Here is a 9,523-nt window from a genome sequence, read left to right as displayed (position 1 = left end):
TTGCAGGCGTTCCTCCGTACTCGCATCGCTCCCATGGTTAATCCAGAGGTTAATATCGTCCGCATACATGCTAAAATTTAGCCCCTTGATTTGGTTAAGTTTACCCGGGAGGCCTCTCATTGCCACGTTGAATAGAAAAGGCGATAGCACTGAGCCCTGCGGTGTGCCTTTGCTTCCTAACTCTATCGTAGGAGATTCTAAATTTTGAAATATCATGCAGGCTTTTCTGCCCGATAAGAAGTCTTTTATGTAGTTGTACGATCTCTCCCCTACTCCGAGCACTTCGAGCCCTTCGAGAATAGCCTCGTGCCTGACATTGTCGAAGGCCTTGGTGAGGTCTAGGCCCAGGATCACTTTGGCGTCTCTCGATCGCGAGTCTATGATATCATGCTTTAGTCGGAGCATTACGTCCTGCGTGCACAAGTGTGGTCGGAAACCGACCATTTCATGCGGCCACAGGTTGTTTTGCTCCATGAAGCACGTTAATCTCGTCTGTATTACGTGCTCCAGCAACTTCCCTACGCATGAGGTTAGGGAAATCGGTTATGTAAGCGCCGTCGAGGTTATGTAACGCCAGCCGGAAAACAGGTAAGGCTACTATAAGCGCCGTCGAGGTTATGTAACGCCAGCCGGAAAACAGGCGTGTCGACATTCGCAGCCGTGTCTTAAATGAGGAAAACGTTGTCAAGAGTACACCGAAGCCAAAAAAAAAATAATAAATAAATAAATAAATAAATAAATAAATAAATAAATAAGAGAACACGTAGCCGAAATTCGCAGCTGCGAAGTTCGGAAGTAGATATCAGAGCACGCCGCTAAGGCTACCACAAGCATCAAAGCCGCTAAGACTGCCATAAGCGTCGTCGAGGTTATGTAACGCCAGCCGGAAGACATTGCCGTAAAATAAAAATTTGGCCATGTAGCGTCAGCCGGAAAACATGCGTGCCGATCGAACGGTCATTGTGTAAGGCAATCGCGGTATTTGACAGCAGCTGAAAGGAGGAAAACATTGCCAAGAATAACCGGAAGAAGAAAAAACGACTCACAGCACGCGTAGTCGAAATTCGCAGCCGCCAACGCAGCCAACGGTCATAGCAAGCGCGCGTAGAATAACCGGAAGAAAAAAAAAAAAAAAGAAAAAAACTTTCACAGCACGCGTAGTCGACATTCGCATAGCGAGTGCGCGTAGAATAACCGGAAGGAAAAAAAAAAAAAAAAAAAAAAAAGCCGCCAACGGTCATAGCGAGCGCGCGTTGAATAACCGGAAAAAAAAAAAAAAGTTTCACATGAGCGAGCGCGGCGATTATTTTGCAGCGGCAAGCGAGGAAAGTTCCGAGGAAGTGAGTGAGGGAGTGGTGGACGAGCCCGAGCCACACTGTGCCCGTCAAATTTAGCCGTCAGATTTTGTGGAAACATTGGTAGCATAGTCTGGCAACAGGCTAAGTTACGCTATATTCTAGGCACTATAGTTGCGCCAACCGGAACGAAGACTCTGGCGAGATCCCGGCGGCGACTACGTAGTTGAAGCAGCCGTCTGGGTGTTACAGATCATCCGCATTTACTCCAAATGCTTCTTGATCATGGACTGCTAGTAGAGAACACAAGGTAGGAACCTTGAGCGAAAGGCGACATAACTTGAACAAGCGGCCGCCTGTTTTGATTTTCTCGAGCAAGAAACGCTGTAATGAAATCTATTGCGGAAGGCAGTGCTAATAAAAGAAAGCTTCCCCTTTAACGCCACTTACTTGCTATCATCTACACTGTCTACAGTGTCGATATTGCGCCACGTTAGCGCGAACACAACATCGCTGGTTTTCATATTTTTCTTATTTTCGCAGAAGGTGCGCAAGGGCACGACGTTTCACCATGCAAATTACTGGTTTGCTTAATTCCATGCACGAGTAAATGAAAAAACACGCATCATCTGATAGTGTGAACTTGCTAAATGGAAAGGGCATACACATTGATGTGAAGTAACGGCAAAAAAAAAAAAAAAAAAAAAATAAAATAAACTGTCCGCACTTCAAAACATGAATACATAAGGAATGCCACAAGAAATGCAGTAAATAAGTACAAAAGCAATCTCATTTCGGAGGAGTCTGTGCTAAGTGAAATTGCATGTAGTGAAGTAGCCTGTCTCCTGCAGAAGCCGTGGGAAAATGCACTAAAAAACGACACAGAAGAGAAAAGCACACAGAGCAGGACTGGCTTCTGCAGACGATCACTAACTAGCCCAACAACTCTTGTTATAGCCTGTCCCCACTTGCTGCCAGAACAATCACCATACCGGCACTCAAAGTTTTATTTGCTAGTTGTTTTTTTTTACCCACTTGCATTAGGTGACAGTGTTGCATAGTGTGCAAATATAATTTAAAAAATTGTCTGACTTCACTAATACCATCATCAACACCTCCACACAGTAAACCTCTCCAAAATTCTTCGACACTGGCATCTTACATGTGCTGAAATGTGGCAACCCCCCCAAAAAAGAAAGACGTTCTTCCAAAGGCCAGTACACCGAAACTTCCACAGCTTGAATAAGTTTTGGAAATTTTACAGTTGGCAAATGAAGTTATAGAGTAGTTTTGCGGCACTTGCAGAAATTCTGGCACGTGGCGTGTTGTGGGGAAACAACTGAGAGCCGTTGACAGAAGTGGACTTGTCGTTTATGGCTCCTGCGAATAGAATGACTCCATGCACAGAGCTGCTTAACGCATAAGTTGCATACTTAACATCTTCGTGCTATGCGGATGATATCAGCGTGCACATTGACTTCGGCCACAACACTAGCATACAGGGTGTAAGACGACTACCAGGTTTTGTCAGTCAAAAGCTGCATTGCCTCAGGCATTATTTTGCTGCAGTAGCAAATTGTGATTGCACGGCAGTTGTAATATTTGATGGGTCTCATTCTCTCTCAATCACCTGCAGCAGAATTCAAAGTTTGCCATACTTCCAGGGAGAATAAATTCACAATGAAAGTTACACTGTACAGCTTCTGTTAGGTGGGAATTAATTGTACAGATGCATGAATAACTTTTAAATTTGTAAAAGACCTAAACCACATTTTCATTTTGCTATGCTGAAAAGTGAATATTGTTTTTTCTCTTGTCAACAGGAGGCACCGCTACATCTGCTACAGCCACCTTGCGCACCTGCTTTGGGGATGCCTCAGCAGACATCACAGTAAAGTCCTCCCTATTTGTGATGCAAGTCAAATAAGGGAAAGGTTTCCATCTGACAGTTACACTGGTTTCCAGTTTGCACAAGGTTTGTAGAGTCATCACCTTATTCATTCTGAAACAAGCCAGAAAACATGAGAAGAGAGAACTGCAGGACAGCTGGACTAATAACTGAAATTTTACTAAAAGATAGAGGCAAAAGAAGACTTGCACAGAGATGCACATGTAAAAAAGGCCCCAAAAGACTGTTGATCGACTTCTTAGCCACACTCACACGTCCTTAGCCTTTGCAGTATAGTGTGCCTTTGGATTTGGATCTGTGGCTTCCCTTTTGTAACGAGTGGTCCTTGACCATAAGGAATTTGCTTTTTTTAGATTATTTTTTGACCCTTTCTGTTTTCCACACTTTCACTGCTTTGGGGTTTTTCGTGCACATGCATTTCTGTGTGAATCTTCTTTTGCCTCTTTCCTTCAGTAACATTTCAGTTAATAGTCAAACTTTGTCTTGTGCTCCTCTCTTCTCACGTGTTTGTCTTCTGGCTGGTTTTAAGATGAATCAGTACCAGCTCATCCAGTTGTTAGTCTTGTTGATATCACTAGCCTGACTACACCCACTGCTGGGCAAATGCCTCTCCCATATCCATCCGAATAACCCGATCCTGTGCCAGGTGCATGATTCCCGCAAACTTCCCAATTTCATTTGCCTGCCCGGGTTTCTGCCGCCCCCTGCTACACTTGCCTTCCCTTGGAATCTACAAGACATATATAGGCTCACTTAGAATGAATTTTGTGTACTCGCTCCCCACCTATACCTTTGACGGGTAGAATTTTTCTTTTTTTTGGAACTGACCGCAAATACATCATAATGGGAGAGTCATCATAATAGATGCCTCTCCCATATCCATTCAAATAACCCGATCCTCTGTCAGCTGCACCCATACAAACCCCGCAGACTTCCTAGTCTCATCTGCCTGCCCGAGTTTCTGCCGCTCCCTGCTACGCTTGCCTTCCCTTGGAATCTACAAGACATATATAGGCTCACTTAGAATGAATTTTGTGTACTCACTCCCCACCTATACCTTTGATGGGTGGAATTTTTTTTTAGCACTGACCTCAACACATCATGATTGTGAAGCTGTATATACCCATTTGTATATTTAGGAGAAAGGAAGACAGCGAAGAACCATGAATAAAAGATGTCTTGCTCTAGGTCAACTGCCTTCTAGCCTAAAAATTTTGAATGCACTGATGAACCTGCGGCCAGCCAATAAATTATTTTGAAAGCAACATGTCTCTCTTTAACACTCATTTGGTAACATTAGAGAATGCCCAAATGTACTACAAAGTGGTGGTCCTTGTGGCACTGACAAACCTAGATTTTCTAATTGCCGCATTCACCTTTACACGGCCTCGAAAAATAGTGGCTCATGGGGAATAGAAAAATCGAACGGTTTTCTGCAAAAGCTGCTTTGAAAGGTGGCCACTGTTTGTAGCATTTTGAAGTCTCATTCAGAAGCAAGCCAACATAATCTGCAATTAAGTAGACATGCATACAATATGTGCCTTATCCTTTGAAATGTACGAGACATTAACCAGTCATAAAACAGTGTGCTGAAAAGGTATGTATAGTAAAGCCTCCTTCGTTGATGATCATACCCATAGTTTGCATGGAAACATCTGCACTAGAACCTGCATGACACTGAGTTAATTGGTCTGCTGGTTGAATATGCCACCAAAATGCTGGTAATACAATGAACTTCATCGGTGCTGGGGTCAAATTTGGAAATATAAAGTTGGGATGAAATCTTTTTCTGCTGAATTCACTGCAGGCTAGAATGCAACAGGATTAAAGGGCAGTTGTAGACGTAAGGGCAGGCCACATTGTCACTGCATTTTATGCGTCATAGTGCACATATCTACATACTGTGCATGTTTTGCTAGTAAACAATGTAACCACAGATTTGCAAAGCTCCAAGAATGCTACACTGATTCTGTCTGAGTAGCTGCTCGTGTTGAATATTGTGAAAGCCTTTTGATGGAACAAAAACTGCTTGGTGAATATTTATGCAGAGTGAGGTTGGTCAGGAGAGCAGGTGATATGTACACCTTCGCAATTTAATCACACAAGCACAGACTATATGATACTCATACAAATTAAAAGATATAAGGGAAGGAATTGAACTGAAGACTTCTCGGTTCGACAGTCCAAACTTCTGCTACATGTGCTTTGGGCTGTGTGTGCTAGCCCGCTTGGAATCTGATCGCCCGAGCCAGGAAAATGGTGCACACCCATATGAGCACCACTCCCAGTACTCTTTAACATGTACATAGAAGTGCAGGTGCTTGGGATAAACCTTGACTGCCGCAATGCACCTCAAACAATGGCATGTTAGCCAGAATAGCAGGTTGGGCTTGTTGGTTTTCCATCCTGAGGTAACAGCGCAAAATGTGGATGGGAGCAAAAGATAAGAAGACGATGAGACATTGTGTCGTCTTCTCGTCTTGTGCTCACATCCACGTTTTGCATTGTTACTTCAGAATGTCACGTGCCTGCCCAATATCTACATAATTGTCACACGAATCACTTTGTGTCTGTTTACGACTACTTGCACAACACCGTTGCCACCCACTGATGACGAGCAGCTGAACAGCAGTTTTTCACGTGCACTCCGCTGCCATTAATCAGAAATGCTATCACGCTACGACTTCCCGTATCACCCCACCAAACCTCTGTGTGTAATGACTCAACCTTTGGTGCGTTTGCATGTTCTCGGGATACTGAAGAAATCCATGGTACCAATTAGTAGATTCAAGCAACTTAATCTGACATACATCTGGTGAGAATATTAGAACTATATCCATGTATACACAGATAGATCTGTATTACCACAAGCGTCGCCTACAACTGTGATGATGCCCGCTCAGAACACGACTCATTTTTTTTTTTTTTTAGGGCATAATTCTCCACAAACCGCTGCTGAGCTTGTGGCCCCTTGGTAAGAGGCTTTCCACATCTGTGGGAAACCAAACCACTTCAGAAGTGGTGTGCATTCACAGTTTGAAAGCCTGCATTACAAATTTTTGGAAGTTTTCAACACCACATCGTTACCAGCCTTTGGCACTACACGTCACTGAGTTCCTTATATCTGCTTGTGCTCAAGGCCACAAGATATTGCTTTAGTGGATCCATGCACACTTGCCAATTATATTCTATTATGCGTGCTTTCTCCATAGACTGCACTTAAATGTGGTTTCACACACAAATATTTATACCTAATTGGACAGGCGGACTGCCCAGAATGTTCCACATGTGACATTACGGAGACTGTGAAGCGTGTACTAGTGGTGTGTCCCAGTATATGCGTGCAAAACAATAACTCGAGTTACTTCTTTGAAGTGTTTTGGCAACAGGCCTCTCTCAGAGGACTTATTGGCCGGTTGGCCAGAAATGGAAAGCTCTACAGGCAGTGCAGGCTTTCTGCTGCTTCTTGCATGACGCAGGACTTGACTCGTGACTGTGATGCAAGTTACTATTCCTGTATATATTTTAATTGAGTCACGACACTCTTTGTTATTTAATGACGCCTCTTTGCCTGTAGAGTAGCAGGTCAGATTTTAAACTTTTCAGCCAACCTATCCACCTTTCCAATCACTTGCGTGAATGCATTTCTCCTGGATGGTTGATCTGGTAATCACACCATCGTAATGCAAGGACATGGGGCGTATGAGCTTTTGAGGTGAACAATTTTTACCCTAGAAATGTCTTTTTAAATGATGTGAAGGATTCTGAGCTCTGCTCAACAAGATCCTCCTCTTTGGAGTCTAAGGCATCAGATTCTATGGGACTATAGATGAGTGCTGTGGAAAGAATGTGATCAAAGTGGAACCAAGGGGCCTGTTCTGGGTGGTATGGTATGCTGGTAGGGGCACCTGTTGTGCTGGCGTCACGGTATCGTTCAAAATGAAAAAAAAAAAAAAAAAATTCAAAATGCGCATATATTACTGCTATGAGGGCAGTCTGGCGGGAAACAATTAAATAGAACTGCCGGCTTCTGCGATTCGAGTAGTTCTCAAATAGGCATATCTGTAAGGCTACAAATCGCAACTACTTTTACTACTTTTATCACGCGAACTTACCTCAGACCGCCTACTTTTTTTTTTTTTTTTTTTTTGGCCAATGCACTGGGCCAGCAGTTTTGCGTCGGTACGACGCATCGTTTGAGGTAAGCTTTCTTCGTTTCCATACCGAGGCTTCGAATGACGCCGAGGTTCATTTCGGAATTCCAGTACAAAGTAGTACGAACACATGAACCCAATCGGTGTGCCAAAACTTGTGAAGGCGTACGTTACTTCCACTCGGATCAGTTGTGCTGCAATCTCGCGACGCACACGGTTGGCATAGCGAGCACTCAAACCCGCACAACACGCCTAAACCCATAACCTAACGTTTTCAGGAAAAAGAGGCGAAGTCTGAGCACTGTAGAAATTGTAGGAAATATGCTTTCTTTTTTTTTTTTTTTTTTTTTTTTTTTTTAGAAAGGTTACGAAAGAGGCGTCGGGAAGGTTTGGGAGCAAAGCTGCGACAACGCGTTGGGTGAAAGGGCCACCGAAGCACATTGTACCAACCTTTTTTTTTTTTTTTTCCTGTTTCCCGCTTTCCGTGTAGTGCCATAGTTCAGGTCATCGAGCCGAAATAAAGGAAGCGAAGCTCGACACGCTATTCTCAACGATGCAGCGCGGAGGCGAGCATATACTGATATACGAGTACGCGCCGCGGCGCCCGCTCCTGAAACACTCCACCCACCACTCGGATTGAACACACTTGTCGATTTCTTCGACCTGAAACCGTATTTACATCGTATCTTTAATGACGCCAAGAATAAAGAAAAAAACATTACAGCAGCGGCCGCACAATTCCAAGTTGTACCGGTGGTATGAGGCTGCTCAAGACGTTGTGCTCCATCATGAATGTTCACAAAAAAGAAAACAACAACAACAAGAAATAAGATTGGAACCATGGTCATTTGGAGTACCTGGCGGAGCGAGGTTAGTCGTCGTTACCGAAAATGAACTCGAGTGTCCCCCCTCGCTCTGTTCCAGCGCGCAGCGAGAAGCAGACACCACCCGTCTTCCTCCGCTGCCGCCGACCGCGCGTCAGGTGACAGCAACGAGAACTGCCCGGGTACAGATTGTTGAAGAAATGCGTTTGCGTGAGCGAATAATTGATATACAATTTTTGTAATTGCTAACTTTAACAGAAACATATTATCTTATGGGAAATAATGATTAATATCTGCGTTTCCAAACGGCTAAACATGACGTAGCGTGGCCTCCGCGATCGGCTCCGTCGCAGCGCCGTTGCTCCGGCCGTCCCATTCGCACGGAGAGAGCGTAATGCGGTGTGAATGCTGCTCTCGCCGCGCGTGGCGCGCGCTCCCCATGGCTCGCTTCCCCTGATGCGGACGGGCACAGACGACGAAAACGCACTTATCGCAGGCTGTGTGCAACGCGCACGAGAAAATTACCGCCCAGAAGTGCTGGTTAAAAACAAAGTAGCTTGCTGGTGCAATTAGGCAATTGCTTCTTGAATTCTGATGCTGACTTAGAACCGGGGAAAGGCAAATCTTCACGAGAGCGTGCCTTTTGCAACATGCAGGTAATCTTCTTTGTGTAGCTGTTCAGGGTTTCAAAACACGAAATATTGTGCAGTTGAACAGAGCGGTTCATTTTAATTCTTAAATTCTTGTGCATATTAGCTTAGAACGAGAAATTACTTTTCATTTATGGGGATCAAGGAATTTTGCCAGTTTTCCTGTGTAGACATGGTGTAAATCTGGTTTATACTTAAATGCGTGCAATAAATGTTAGCTTTCAGCGCTCGCAGATGCCACTCAATGCATTGTCCCATTCCTATTTTGACCAGAGCAGTGCACAACAGCCTGCAATGGATAAAGTTTTTTGACCTTGTAGTGGAGGGAACTAAGGCGGATTTAGTCTTCTTCTTTTCTTTTCATCATCAGCAAGGAAAAAAAAAAAAGAGGGTTTAATTCAATAAACCTACAGCTTGGCAGGAATACAGATAAAATCATTTGAGGATACAAATTGCACTTTATTTAAAAAGACAAAATTGAAGCCATGATGTTCAGCATCAGTTTTTCACATTTTCTTTATTCTAAACGCGCAGCACTTTCCTGTGCAGTGGCTTGCAGGCGAGCTTCTTGCGGTATGTTGTCCGGTCCGTTACAGTAGCGCCGACGTTGGATAAAAGTGGCCTAATGAACTTGTCGAAAACTACAGCTAGTGTACTTGTGGCGTGGTCATCTCTTGCTGGGCATACGAAA

The sequence above is a fragment of the Amblyomma maculatum genome, chromosome 9, assembly GCF_055883805.1.
Source record: "Amblyomma maculatum isolate TAMU_Amacu chromosome 9, ASM5588380v1, whole genome shotgun sequence".
NCBI classification, from domain to species: Eukaryota; Metazoa; Arthropoda; class Arachnida; order Ixodida; family Ixodidae; genus Amblyomma; species Amblyomma maculatum.
The sequence above is the reverse complement of the archived record's forward strand: the minus strand, read 5'-3'. Positions refer to the sequence as shown.